Source organism: Lepus europaeus, chromosome 9 (genome assembly GCF_033115175.1).
Source record: "Lepus europaeus isolate LE1 chromosome 9, mLepTim1.pri, whole genome shotgun sequence".
NCBI classification, from domain to species: domain Eukaryota; kingdom Metazoa; phylum Chordata; class Mammalia; order Lagomorpha; family Leporidae; genus Lepus; species Lepus europaeus.
The window spans coordinates 69,268,838-69,284,437 of NC_084835.1; the positions used below are offsets into that span (position 1 = coordinate 69,268,838).

General features: G+C 35.8%; 1 protein-coding gene across 1 annotated transcript in view; it reads left to right on the plus strand.

Annotated features, from left to right (window-relative positions):
* Positions 1 to 15,600, plus strand: part of GREB1L (GREB1 like retinoic acid receptor coactivator) — a 278,077-nt gene that overhangs the window by 128,624 nt on the left and 133,853 nt on the right. The window contains exon 3 of the mRNA XM_062201447.1: positions 12,049 to 12,156. The gene's annotated coding sequence lies outside the window, so the exon portion shown is untranslated. The remainder of the gene's footprint in view (positions 1 to 12,048; positions 12,157 to 15,600) is intronic.

Sequence of the window (15,600 nt, forward strand, 5' to 3'; positions counted from 1 at the left end):
CTTCCCTTTGTGTAACTGACTTTCAAATAATAAATAAATCATTAAAAAATTATTTTAAAAATATTTTTGTTTGCTTACTATGCTAGAGATTACCATAGTAGGTGCTGTGATTTCAGTAATAGGCAGAAATAAAAAACAGTTCCTGCTTCCATGGAGTTTAGACTCTTAAAGGAAAAACAAACATTAATTAACCATATAGATTATAATGTAACTCAAAAATGGTTTAATTGTAGTAAAAAGAGAACATAGGACTGACGGGATCAGGGATGGCTTCTGTCAGGAAACCATGACTGGGTTGAGGTCTAAGTAGTTAAAGGGGCCTAAGTAAGCAGAAGCGAAGGAGGAGGTGGGTGCCGTTACAGGCAGAGGAGGTATGTGTTTATGGTTTATCAGTGTTGCTGGAGCACAGCATTTAGGAAAAGGAAAATGCAAGGCAAAGCAGAAAATGACATGCAAGAATATTGATCTTGATCCTGAAGTCAGTGTAAAACCTTGAAGGTTTTTAAAGAGTTACCACAATTATATTTGTACTGTGGTGCAGAGAGTGATTAGAAGGTGTCAGAGAGGAAGCAGGGTAACAATTGGGCAAGGTGGTGTTGGTTCATGGGAGGAGAGCTCAGTTCAAAGCCAGGAGGACCTCTCCACAGAGCAGCTTACAGGATGCTGACTGCCTTCCCTCAGAACAAATGATCTGAGAGAGCAAGTATCCTCTTTGACCTTGGAAATTGCACGCTGGCTCCTGTTCAATATTGTATTGATTGCATAAGTCAGCCCTGTTTGAATGTGGGAGGGGATTACACAGGAGGTGAAAACCCTCAAGGAACCACCATGGAAGATGGCTATCACAGCCTAAGCTTGTTGAACTCCAATGCTTAATTGCTGGGTCGTTTATTATGGGAGTGTGAAGGAAGTTGAGACTCAGTGTATGGATAGAAGAAAACCAGAAAAGCAGTAAAATAAAATGCAGTAGAAAGGAAGGAAGTTATCAGAAATTTAACAAGACCGGCCGGCGCCGTGGCTTAACAGGCTAATCCTCCTCCTTGCGGCACCGGCACACCGGGTTCTAGTACCGGTTGGGGCGCCGGATTCTATCCCGGTTGCCCCTCTTCCAGGCCAGCTCTCTGCTATGGCCCAGGAAGACAGTGGAGGATGGCCCAAGTGCTTGGGCCCTGCACCCGCCTGGGAGACCAGGAGAAGCACCTGGCTCCTGGCTTTGGATCAGCGAGATGCGCCAGCCACAGCGGCCATTGGAGGGTGAACCAGTGGCAAAAAGGAAGACCTTTCTCTCTGTCTCTCTCTCTCTCTCACTATCCACTCTGCTTGTCAAAAAAAAGAAAAAAAAAAGAAAAAAAAAAAAAGAAATTTAACAAGACCAAAACTCAATCTTATAACATGATTTGATACAGTTCCACCTCACCTCCCCTTATAAACTTTTGTGAAAGTGTTTTCCCTAGTATTTTCTTTGATAATTTCCATTACTGATGCTTATAAAGTTCCACAAAAATCTTTATATTTTATTTAGAATCATGTTAAGCTTATTATTTTAAGTTATATATATGTATATATAAAACAATGATTAGATTTCCTTTTAAAAAAACCTAGTCTATTTCTCTGTGTGTACAAATTTGCTCTTAAGTCATCTAATAAGGTTTAGTTTTAACAAATTTTATGGAGTGGGCATTTAGGTTACTAGTTAAGCTGTTGGTTGGGATGCCTGCATCCCGTATCAAAGTGCCTAGGTTCAAGTCCCAGCTCTGCTCCCAACTCCAGCTTCCTGCTAATACACTCCCTGGGAGACAGCAGTGATGGATCAAAAAGTTGGGTCTCTGAGACCCACAGGGGAGGCCTGGATTGAGTTCCCAGGTCCTGGCTTTGGCATTTGTCTCCCAGAACCTGGGAGCACTCTTTTGTCTCCTTCTGCCTCGTCTCTCCCTCTCTCTCTCTCTCTCTTTTTTTTTTTTTTTTTAATTTTTGACAGGCAGAGTGGACAGTAGAGAGAGAGACAGAGAGAAAGGTCTTCCTTTTTGCCGTTGGTTCACCCTCCAATGGCCGCCGCGGTTGGCGCGCTGCGGCCGGCACAGCGCGCTGATCCAATGGCAGGAGCCAGGTGCTTATCCTGATCTCCCATGGGGTGCAGGGCCCAAGCACTTGGGCCATCCTCCACTGCACTCCCTGGCCGCAGCAGAGAGCTGGCCTGGAAGAGGGGCAACCGGGACAGGATCGGTGCCCCAACCGGGACTAGAACCCGGTGTGCCAGCGCCACAAGGTGGAGGATTAGTCTATTGAGCCGCGGCGCCGGCCCATCTCTCCCTCTCTCTTTCTCTCACTCTTGCTCGTGCTCTCTCTCTGCCTCTCAAATAAATATATGAATAGCTTAAAAAGTTATTATCACATGTCCATCATTAAGATAATTCCCAGGGATTATTTTCCTGGTTGATTTTGTGAATGGGATCTCTTATCAACTCCCATTATTTCCATAGTGTTTTCTCTTTTTCTATTTTTATTGATAAATAAAAGCTTGGGGCCAGCTCTGTGGTGTAGAAGGTAAAGCTGCCACCACCTTCAGTGCCAGCATCCCAGATTGGCGCCAGTTCAAGTCATGGCTGCTCCACTTCTGATCCAGCTCTCTGCTGTGGCCTGGGAAAGCAGCAGAGAATGGCCCAAGTCCTTGGGTCCCTGCACCCATGTGGGAGACCTGGAAGAAGCTCTTGGCTCCTGGCTTTGGATCAGCACGGCTGTTGCGGCCAATTGGGGAGTGAACTAGCAGATGGAAGACCTCTCTCTCTCTGCCTCTCCTTCTCTCTCTGTGTAACTCTGACTTTCAAATAATAAATTAATAGATCTTTAAAGATATATACATATATAAAAGCTATATATGTATTATATATATATATGTGGTAACATGATGTTTTGAAATATGTGTACATTGTGAATTGGAAAATTCAAGATAATTGACATATCTGTTACCTCACTTAATTTTTTTAATAGTGAGAACCCTTAAAATGTCCATACTTAGCAATTTTCAATTATACAATACATTGTAATTAAATACAGCCATTATGTTATACAATCAATCCTTTGAACTTATTCCTCTTAACTGAAATTTTGTATCCTTTGGCCAACTTCTCCCCAGCCATGCCCCTCCTCAGCCCAACCCCTGGAAAACACTGTTCTACTTTCAGCTTTTGTGAGTTTGACTCTTTCAGATTCCACATGTAAGGGGGATCATGCAATATTTTTTTTCTGTTCCAGGCTTGTTTCATTTAATAGAATGTCCTCACAAGTTCATCAGTGGTACCTAAAATGATACTATTTCTTTCTTTTTAAATGCTAAATAGTAATTTCATTGTGTATATATGCCACATTTTCTTTGTCCATTCAATGGTTGATGGAAACATAGAATGGTTCCATATCTTGGCTATGGTAAATAATGTCACTGTGAACATGGAGGTACATCTCTGAGACACTGCTTTCATTTCCTTGGGACATACAGTAGTCCCTTTGTCGACATGGGATATTTTCCAAGACCCCAAATGGATAGATACCTGAAACCATCAATAGTAGAACTGAACCTTGTTCAGTGCTCTTGACTTTCCATGGGATTTTTCCACATAAACCCACTGTTAAGTTGAAAAAGCGTTTAATATCCCTAAATTACTAAACACCATAGCTTCACAACATAGTACACTGTAGAGTGTCAGTAGTTTATCCTCACAATAACATGGTGATAGTGGCTGCATCTCACTACTTCTACCCAGCATGATTTGACATGTACATCACTAGCCAGGGATAAGATGAAAATTCAAAATATGATTTATACTTAGGTTTTTCCTATACATGATTTATACATGGTTTTTACGTTTATTTTAAATTAAATGTATGAATTAAATGTATGGATTTTATACGTGGTTAACTACATGATTTATACATGGTTTTTCCTATACACACATACCAACAATAAAATTTAATTTATAAATTAGGTACAACAAGATAAACAAAAATAATAAAATAGAAAAATCATAATGCACTCTAATAAAAGTAATTTTAAAATTACTATTTCTAGAATTTTCCATTTAATATTTTTGGAATGTGATTGACCAAAGGTTAACTGAAACTGTGCAAAGCACAACTGTAGATAAGAGGAATTACTGTATACCCAGTAGGAGGATTGTTCAATCATATGATAGATCTACATTCTAATTTTTTGATAAGCCTCCTTACTTATTTCTGTAATGGCTGTACTAGTTTACATTTCCACCAATAGTGTGCAGAAGTTCTCTTTCCTCCGCACCCTCTCCAACAATTATATTTCATCTACTTCATAATAGCCATTATAACAGGTATAAGGTGGTATCTCATTGTGGTTTATGTTTGCATTTCCCTGATGATTAGTGATGTTGAGCATTTTTTCATATATCTTTTGCCCACTTGCATGTCTTCTTTTGAGAAATGCCTATTCAAGTCTTTTGTTCATTTTTTAACCTGTTTTTCTTACCTTAGAGTTCCTTATGTATTTTGAATTTTAACCCCTTTTAAATGTATGGTTTGCAAATTCTTTTTTCCATTCTGTGAGTTCTCTCTTCACTATGTTTGTTTCCTATCCTTTGCTTTTTAATATGATGTATTCTCATTGTCTATTTTTACTTTTGTTGCCTGTTATTTTAGAGTTACAGCCCCAAAAATCATTGCTTAGACTAATGTCATGGAGCTTTTCCCCTACATTTTTTTCCAGTTGTGTTACAGTCCCAGATCTTACATTTACGTCTTTAACCCATTTTGATTTTTCTATATTGTTGAGATAATGATCTAATTTCATCTTTCTGCATGTGGATATTCAATTTTTCCAACACAATTTATTGACGAGGCTGCCTTTTCCCCATTATGTGTTATTGGCATCTTGGTAGAAAATCAATTGATCATAAACACATGGATTCATTTATGAGCTATTTATTCTGTTTCACTGATCTATTTTTATGTCAGTGTGTCCTTTTATGCCAGCACCATGATGTTCTGATTATTGCAGGTTTGGGAAATCAGGTGGTGTAATGCCTCTAGCTTTTTCTTTCCCCCTGAAGATTGCTTGGCTTATTAGGGTCTTTTGTGTTTGCAAACAAATTTTAAGATTGTTTATTCTGTTTCTGTGGAAAATGCCATTGGAATTTTATTAGGAATTACACTGAATCTCTGGGTTGCCTTGAGTGGGTATTTTAACAATATTAATTCTTCCAATCTATGAATACAACATATCTTTTATTTATTTGTGTCTTCAATTTCTTTCATCAATATTTTATAGTTTCCAATATACCGATCTTTCACCACCTTGGTTAAATTGCTTCCTAAGTGTCTTATTTTCTTTTGTAGCTATTGTAAATGGAATTGTTTTCTTCATTTTAGCTTATTATTAGAGTACAGAAATGCTATGGATTTTTGTATGTTGATTGTATATTCTTCATATCAGCTTTACTGAATTCCTTTGTTCTAATAGTTGCTGAAGTCTTAGGGTTTTCAACATATAAGAGCATGTCATCTGCAAAGAGAGATCATCATAGTGCTTTCAATCTAGAAATGTATTATTTTTACCACTTCCCACCATTTGAAGTTAGGTGACTCGGCCCTAACTTGGTAAAGTGGCTCAGTTGGGAGCTTTACGTCTTGAACATACAAATTTTTTTGTGCTACATTGATAGGAAATCAATTTGCATGCCCAAACTTTGTTAAAACTAATACTCCCTTAAGTATCACTTTCTTTTGGTATTAGATTTCAAGGTAGTAATGTACAGTTTATAGCACATCTCTAGTTTTTAACATTCTCATTTTGAAGTATTTTTTAGTGTCAAGACTTGAGGCACTGCCTCTCATCTCCTCCATTCCATTCTCCCAGGACAGGATTCCTACCAGACAGGAACGGTTTCTTCTTTGAGGTCTAAATAGCACCTAACCATCTATTGCACTGGATAAATATTTAATGAAGATTGAATATTTCCTCTGTGGTGGATCAATGACTCCTGTTGATCCCTAAGGAAAACTTTTATTCTTTTTATGTTATTTAGTAGCTTAAGAAATTTGTTTTCCTGAAAATTATTATTAATAACAAGGTTCTGCTTCAGTGATACAAAACTTAATTCCCTTGGGTTTCAGGTGAGTATCTTTCCTGGATTATACATACAGTTTGAATATTTTTGTCATTTGAAATCCCTTGCATAGTTTTTTCATAATATGCATTGTCTATGAACTTTTTGAAGGCTCATATGCATGGATTTCAAATGTTTTTGCACTAAAATAATCTTATCTTTTAGTAACATTTTGTATGAACGTTTTCAAGTACCCTTGCTTAAATCTGAGATTCATTAATCTGGTAGCATGCAATAAAATCATTTGTAAGTAGGGTGGTTTGTCTCTAGAAATTGTGAAAACAAAAAGTAATTACTAATAAAGTATTAATAGATATGTTTGTGGTGAATTTTTAATGGAAGAAATGTAACTTTCATTGATAAATGTCTCCCAAAACATAGTTTTTTCCTTTCATTTGACAAAAAATTTGTATTTTTGTGTTTTTTAACTATCACTCATGTATTTACTTTCCTATTTTTAAATTTTTAGTAACTTTTATCAGGTGTAAATGAAATACATTTATCTTTGCATATGGATCCTCTAAGTTATGAAGGAAGTGAGATAGCATGGAAATTTTCAACTTGAAAAATTGCAATCACTACAGTGGGATCATTTGCAAATTTGCAAATTTTTAACGTGGGATTCAGATGGAATTTATCAAGTAATTAGAAAAACAAAATCCTCTCATTTAAATAAAACAGAAAAATGAGAAGGTAGGGAAAAGAATGTATATACTTTGTTTTCTCTTTCTAATCAAAGAAGCAAGTGAACTTAAATATGAAATAGACAAGTCATGCCTTGTGGCAAAAAATCCAACATTTTTGAGGAATAACTTCACTGTGTTATACTTTTGGTGACTTTTGGGACCCATTTTTCAATTTAGATAACTGTTGTTGACATTAGTGTTTATTTTATGAGAAAAAAATTATGTTTGATGGCAAATAGTACATATTTGCTAGCAGGGGTGGAAAAAAGATCAGTCGAGTCACAGTGGTCTGATATCTGTTTTTAGGTCTTTTTGACCCAGGAGTCTGTGACCTGTGAAATTTCCACGTTTTTGGATTTGTTAAAATGTTTTACAGTGCAAGGATTTAAACTTAGATGAACATCAAACTGCAGAGTTGGCTAATGTGGCCCAAAACAAAGGATATCAAAGTATAAATGGGAAAGAAGTTCTGACTACAGTGAACATACATGAGGAGACTCCACAGTTGAGGAAGATTCTTCCTAAATTACTGCAAAGAGAACCTGCAGTTTAACCTGGTATTTGCAATGTTCTGATTACTCAGCAGCATTCCTTTTTGTGAAATCATTGCCAAGAAAATGTACCCAAATCTTGAGTTACAGATTGTTCTTGCATCTGATTGGAAGGGGCCTGTGAGTTATTTGAAAGGTACTGCAGATCCAAGGCTGCACAAATGAAAGTGGAGACTTGGGGGAGGGTTTGAATCAGGGAAGGGAAGCTTCCTAGACATTACAGCTCTGTCCAGAAGCCAAATGGGAGATAAATCACCACTGGTCACCTCTCTTCTTATTGAAATGGTTCAGCCCTGGGGTTTAACTGAAGGACTAACAGGGTTTTGAAGTGCAAATAGGATGGTGAAGGGTAAACCCTTTTAGGGTTTCATTTTGATGGATTTTTTCCCTGTGTGGATTCTGGCACTGACTGTGATCTGGAAGGGGCCCTTAAAAAAGAAAAGTTTTGTTTTGTTTTTGATCAATCAGGCAATAAGAACTTTCCACAAGGGTGTACTTTTCCTGCATGCATATTGATCCCATTGTGTTTAAAAAGTAGATAATTTAATTGGGTCTTTTTTTGAGCTTTCTGAAGTGGAGCTGTCATTTCAAGGTCACATCTCTCTTTGAGTATAGATACCAAAGTTTGAGAGTGTTGAAGGATGTGGTACTTTGGAATCAGTACTTTTTGCAATATTGCTTAGACCAACGTGTTTTAAACAAAGTCTTCTAGTTAAAGATCACGTCCATATTAGAATAAGTCTTTTGTTTTAAAAATAAGCATTTTATAATTATTTAATCATGTCTCATTGTGATATATAATTATACATATTCATTTAATTGTTTTGTATGAATTTTTGTTAGCCTTAAAAAGACTAAACACAAAGTGCTAGGCTGTGAAATATTACAGTATGTTTTTTATAGAGTTACACTGAAATGTTTGAGGAAATAAGGAAGACATAAAAATGTTTAAATAGGACTATGTTGATGTATCAAATTGAAAAAAAATTTTAACCTCCTCTGCCCAAATAATTCTAATTCAAGATATAAAAATGTTTTCAAATGTATGTCTTTATGGAAATGAGAAAAGTCATTATAGAATCTAAAGAAAAATGATTGTAGCATGATTTAAAGGCTTTGTGTGTAAAATGGTTTAATTAATGTTTTTACCAATGAAATGCTATTTTAATTGCTTACATTTTTCTTGGAAATATTGTTGATGGAACTTTTCTTGAGTGTTTTGGCTCTTTGGATGTTGCGTAAACATTTCTACCTTTTGCCCTTTTAGAGAATGACAATTTATCCAGCTGCAAAAGGCTTTTCTCTGTATTGCTTGATGCCTACTATGAAAATGGGTTGTTAATCTCCATAATTGACATTGATCACACGATGTTCTTAATTGACCTCTGGGTTGGTTTTTGTTTTTATATATTCTTAAAAATTTTCCTTTTACTGTATTTATTGAATGGGAGAGGCATGTTTATTTCTTATCACTGTATGATGATTTTAAATAAGATGCTTTAGCAACAACAACAAAAGCCCAAAATCCTGGATGACATCAGGCAGAACTTCCCTGTCATTAGTTTGTTGCTGGGAGATGTTAATAAGGCCTTTCCTTTGTTAGACAGGAGATCTGCAGCCCTTCCCAGAATCCTCTTGTTAACTGTCTCTTTAACCCAAGTTGGAGATTGTCTGATGAATGAATGGTGAGCTTTTTTTTATGAGCTACACATACTGTTGACATTGTGTCACGTTGCTTTTTAATTTCTAATGTGTTTTTAATTTGCAAAGCATGCATGCGCCTTTCACAGCAGTGGAACTGAGTCAGCATTTCCGAGTTGAGGTATTGCTTTATGCAAACAAGAAAGGTCAGGCTTGCGATTGTTGCCTGGTAGCCTTACATTTCCTGAAACACACATGTGAATGAATTTCACTTTGAATATTGTTGAATAAGGGAAGATAACTTGAGAAAGGCTTTTTTCCCAAGAACCTCTCTTGCCTCTTGGCGAGTGAATTGCCCCAATATAAAAGCATGGGGAGGGGGGAAAGTGAGTTACAGAGTGAAAAGGCAATCCACAAATAATCACTCTTTTCTGCCTTTGATTGTGTCAGATTTTTTTTGTGTGTGTGGCAATTGTTTTCTTTTTCACTTAGAAGAGGTTTATGGTCCAATGTCTGTCAAGTCAGCCCCTGTCTTAAGGTTGCAGTTGTATTTCTCTCTGGAGTTCCTGGAGGTGATGTTATCTTTTGTTCACTCAGCAGTGTGGTCGTTCCTGAGAGCATCTGTCACTTTAGGCATTACAAGATGGATGGGTCTCCAGTGAACTGCTGGTTGAAGCAAATGGTGAAAATAAGAAAAGACAAGGGGTTGCAGGGTCTGCAGAGGGGACAGACAATGAGGAAACACTGTTAGAAATCAAGAGTAAGCTGAGCAATAGAGGAAGCAAGAACAAAGATGGATCAGATGTCATTTTATAAACGTCCTGGAAATCAGACTCCTTTGGTGGCTATCCTGATCTGAGGGAGACATTTGCATCATGGTAAACAACTCTGTGCTTTGGATTTGCAAAATGTGTTTAGATGTTAGCAAAATTATATCTGAGAAAAGTTTCAGGAAATAAGGCTAATGATATAGAATGTTTTAGATTAGCATTTTGCTGCTTAGAAAATTAGTGTTTTAAAGATTAAATTTAAAATCTAACCTTTACATTTTTCTATTTTATTTTCTCTAATTTTTCTTTTCTACAATCAGCTGGGCAATTATAGATTTTTACAGTATTGGAAAAGTTTTGGTTGTGTCAGTAACATCTCTAATATTTACTGAATACTTTTTGGCTTTTTTGCAAGAGAATCCTGAAAATTCTTTGCTCATGCTTTAGGGTGGCTGGGGGTAGATTTTAAGTTATTTTAAGTAACTTCCAACTTCATTTAAGGGACTCTTTGATCAAAAAAAGGAAAATACTTGTTACTGATCTGTCAGAACAAGTTGGAGATTTGTATTATATTTAGATTTGTGTTCATTTTGTTGTCATAGGTCAAAATTTTCTGATCTTGGCTGATACAAAGTACCTACAGTGTAACACAAGAAACAGGAAGGAGGTTGGCTAAGGACCAAGAAAGGAGAATTGGGGGCGGGGGGGGGGGGGGGCATGTGATTGGGAAAAAAATGATTTTGTCAAACTTTTTGGCATTCATCAATGAGAAAGACCCACAGGTTGGAAGGCAAAGAAATTAAGATGATTAGAAGCTTTAAACTACACAAATGGTAGAGTATCTTCCTTCTCTATGGGTGTAAATAATGGATGAAAGAGTAAGAGTGACAACAAAGGATCAGGTCGTTTAAGAGAATGTGTGCAGCCTGAATAGAGGTCTGTGGCCCAGGGCCAAAGGTCTTAGCTTTGAGTGTAATTAGAAGAAAATACAAAAATGTCATTACTAGCAGGTGAAGTGTGCAGCACGTGGCCAAAAATTAGCAATTTTAGACTCTGAAGCTATTGGAATTGGATTACTGCCCTTTTTCAAAATCATTAAGGTCCTTGTGGAGTCATATAGTTTCATTGGCAGTAATGCAGTTTGACCTTGTTGACCATCTGGGGTAATCCTGGGTTTGGATGTAGGTAGCAAGACTCCTGACTTAGAAAAAGATGTCTGTTTGTGTGTATGGGGGCGAGGGCTAATATGTGAGTTTGAAAATCTGGCTGTTGCATTTTTAATGATTTTTTTTGCCTTGAAGACATTCTTCTGACTGTGAGAGGTAAGGTAAATTTTTTATTCTAAAATCTAATTTTTTTTTCTCTTTTAACCAAGTTGGTAAAAAAGAAAGTAAAATGAAAACAATATTTAAAGAAAACATAAGTTAATATTACTTCAAATATTTTAGTACCTTAAATATTCAGATCAAAATCACTACATTGTAAAATCCTCTTTTGTTTTCTATTTAGACCCAGTAACAAAAAACTAGGAACACTTCCAAATTTTGCATAAAAATCCTTGACAGTTTTTATTTCCCTTTATGCTTTACAACTATATTTCCCATTATTCCATGTAAAGGTTTCTGTTAACCATACCTATGTAGAAGAGAGAATAATATGGATACTATAATTATATGCAATTATTATTATTTAGTTTAATATCTTCTTGGAAGACACTATACAAATGAATAAGAAACTTTTTTTTTTGCAGACTTTCTTGGAAATTATTAAAGCATTAATTTCAAAAAGTAGAAAAATAGTTTAAATTAATATTATGTTTTACATTTTTATATTTCTCTGAGTAGATAGATTTTGGTAAGTAACATGAATTATAAAACTCTTAAACTCATTAGGTAAATTACCTTTCAGTAACTCAATTCCTAAAAATAAAGATAGTTTGTGGGGTTTTAACATTATTAACACCTGTCAAAAATGTAGGCTTGACAGATTTATTCTGCTTACATTTGGTAGGGGTATATCTTAAGAACAGCATAAGTTATTTTGGGGGTATATATAATTAGGATTGATTATTTTTGGAGTATTTTGGAAGGAAGAATACCTATAAATTTTTCAGTTGTGATGTATATGGAATTGTGTAGTAAGACTTTGGTCATTTATTTCTAATTATGATTTTTGTAGAATTATAAATATTTAATTATTATATTTCAGAATATGATGTACCTGAGAATTAACTTATATTTCTTATTTTTTATTTCTTGTTTTTTCACAGGTACAGAAAATCTTTAAACAATTAAAATCTAGGCAGCAGGCTTCCTGAAGTGTTGACTGCCCAACTTAACCATGAGCATGATTCAAAAATGTTAATAAATAAACCAAGGTATTGTACACTGCTATATGCCCACTTCTAAAATTTTTCAAGATCAAATTTGTTTGAAGAAGTTATATTTACAATGTCAATAAAGCTACTATAGTTCATCCTTAAACTGATTAAGCAGATATTTTCTATGAATTCTCCTACCCCTTCCTCTTCTCCCTCATCTTTTCTATCCCCCCCTCAACAAACCTACTCAACAGTGAGTTTTTCCCCCTATGGTAGCCTCTGTATTTTCTATGTACCTAAAATTAAGAAAATAAGAATTCAGTTTTTCTTCCTCTTTGTTGATTGTGATTTTTACCTTTCAAACTATCTAATGGGAAAGACTTCTAAATTATCAGCTTCTGCAGAAAAACCTAAACCAACTCTAGTGACATCTGTTCAAAAGTTGTCATATAACACCATCTTGAGATGGTGTTTTAAAAAAGTTATAAAAACTTTTTCTATTTTTGGCATTTGTTTTAGAAAATGTAAAAGGTGATAGCACCTTTTTTTTTTTTTTCTTTCTCATATGTGGAAGAAAACAAGTTTGCTTAGAATTGAGGATTTAGGGCTACTGTTTTCAGTAACTCTTGTCTATCAGAGAGGGGGCATAACCCAAGACTGTCTCTCCCCTTTTGGAAGTTACAATGTGCTTAAATAGCCTGGCATTTCCAAGGGAGGCCAAAGATCTTTTCCTCTTTTATGACCTGCTGTATCCTTTTGAGGCCAAAAAGAACAAGAGGGTCATTGCCACTTCAGCCTGGTCCTTGTTTGTTCCTTCATGGTGACCACGCAGATACTGAAGCCCAGTATTGGCTTAACATTTGGGCCTGGAACATCTGGAAAATGGCCAGAGAGGGAGCAGAGGAGGCAGAAGAAAGAGAGAGGACTGTTGCATTTTGTTTCACCAGGTGCTAGGAGGAAGCAACATTAGCCTTTTTGATATGGGAGGCAAATTCTGTGGGCCTTGGAGTGGAGTTAGGCTTCAACAATTGAAGAGGTCAAAGGACAGCTGAGTGGGGTCAGTGGGACACCATGGGGTGTATTTTGTTACTTAGTAAAAGGAGCAGCCTCCTAAAACCTTAAAGGATTCCCTTGAAAATCTGTGTTGTGAAAAGGTTTTATGAGTCTCATGGTAAAAACTCCTGATTTATCTAAGGAACGCTTGCCTTTGTCTCGTGGAAGGAGAATCCTCACCAATCGTTGATCACTACTGTAAGAGTACAGGCCTGATAGAACAGTTGGGGTTTGAAGTGTATTTTGATTTCCAAAATATTTATAATTTTAATTTTTTTTCTCATTGAAGAATTCTGCACTGTTGAAATATTACCTTTATCTTTAATGAGAGCTCCAAGTAGAAGAGGGTAGAGAGAGGGAAGGGTAAGCACTGAACTGACAGGAATTTTAAAATTCTACAAGCTTTGGCCCCACAAGCAGGATATTATTAGTAAATCTTTTAAAATACTTCAACTTACTAACACTAAAAAGTCATCTTTGAGTTTATTTTAACTTAGCAAGGTAACAAATGGCACATGATGTGTAATGTTTCTTTTGTTTCCGAGTTGATAGTTGATAGGGGTATCAGTTGATGAATAATCTTAGACCTGGTGTTTCTTCCTGAATGCATTTCTTGTACCACTTGTAGGAGTAAGAAGGAAACCAATGTCAGAGTCAAGAATAGTGAATAAGAAAAGCAATAGAATAAGGAATTTCTCTTTGAAGAGAAATGGAGGAGGGAAGAACCTGCCTGGTGCTTCTTCCCACAGCCCATGACCTCAAGAGACCACTTAAGTTGTGTGATTGTGGATACCTGTGAAAGCTGTTCGCCACTTGGCAGATAGGTAGTGAAAGGGGACTGTTAGAGGAATTTAGCAGGATTTTGATATTTCAATTTGTAATTATATATATGTACATATACATATAACGGCACTTTGAAAAAATCATGGGAAATGGCATTAAAAGAAAATTTTATTTCAGTGCAAAAATTTTTTAAATCCATGCAGAATTTTTTTCAGAATACACATTTCCATGAACTTTTTGAGCACCCCTCTTTATCTAGAAAGAAAGCATGTATTATAATACTCTGATGAGAAGGAAAAAATTAAATGAGGGGGAATGTATAATACACTTTGTTAGGCATTTTCCTTCTAATGTATGTTAAGCATCACAATTATACTTAATGCATTTATTAATTGTGTGCAATTTAAAGGTCATTTTTAATAATTTACTTATGTTAAAGGAACATATACATAAATATAAGGCTTAGCATGCAAAGTACTCGATCTTCTCAAGGTTAAAGCACCTTTCAACAACTAATTTAGAAACCTAAGTGAACTGACTGATAATTGCCTAGAGAAAACCCACAGCTGTTTAAGTAGCATTGAAATTGTGGCAAAACTGACAAATACAATTAGCAATGTTAATAAGATAAGAACATGGAAAGACAGGGGCAGATGACACAGTGGAAAGATGAAGGGAGCAGGCGTTAACAAGTTTGTGTAGGACCAGAATGCTCACAGTTGCTTTGGCTATACAGTGCTTGTTCATTTAAGCTAAGTCTGTCTTTCACTATTCTCTAAATAACTTCAGAATGTATTCAGATACATTTGTTCAGCCCCAAATTCCCATCTGATTTTGAAAGGAGCTGACCATTTGGTAGGAGTATCTAAGAAAAACAAACAAAATTTGATGATTCCAATGTATAATTTGACTTGCAATGTTTTTTTAAAAAGTCAATTTAGGTATATATCCATTTTACTATCATGATTGTGAGTGGGGATTTCTTTACCTCTCTTTGAACCCTTAAGGTGTTTAGTCATATAAATGTGTTACAAAGGAAACTCTGTTTCTGGATTTAGTCACCCATAGTTACCATAAACAAACTCCCACCCCCCCCCCCAAAAAAAAAAAAACCCTGAAGAATCTTTAATATGTTGTTATGAATTATGTTATCTGGTAGGCGTTCATAGCCTATTTTCAAATGACTTATTAGGAAAATTAAATGGAGAGAAGTAAATAAATTAGATGAGTGTATACAATAAAATTAGTTTTCTATGGCCTTCCCACTGTTTAATGTATCAGATGAAATTTGGAAGATTATTATGTTAGTTTCTTTTGAAATTCTGTTCTGTTTGGAAAATTGGTTTTTGCCTCTGGTGTTTTATGTAGATTTCAATGATTGTTGTGATAAATCCCCAGAAGTTCTCTGAAACCACAGAGGCTCTGAACTGAGTGTGGCAGCCTTGATGGATGTGGTAAGCCACACTTTGGAAGCATTTCTTGTTATTTAATGTTTTCTGTTCTGGATTATTGACTCTTCTCCCTGTTGAAAAATTGGTCTCTGGTGACATGGTCGAGGTCACACGTTGCCTATTATTGTTTTGCTTCTTTGATCTTACACAGGGATTGCCTGTGGTAATTACACTAGTTCCAAAGAGTCTTGACAAGATGTGTTTATTTTACAGA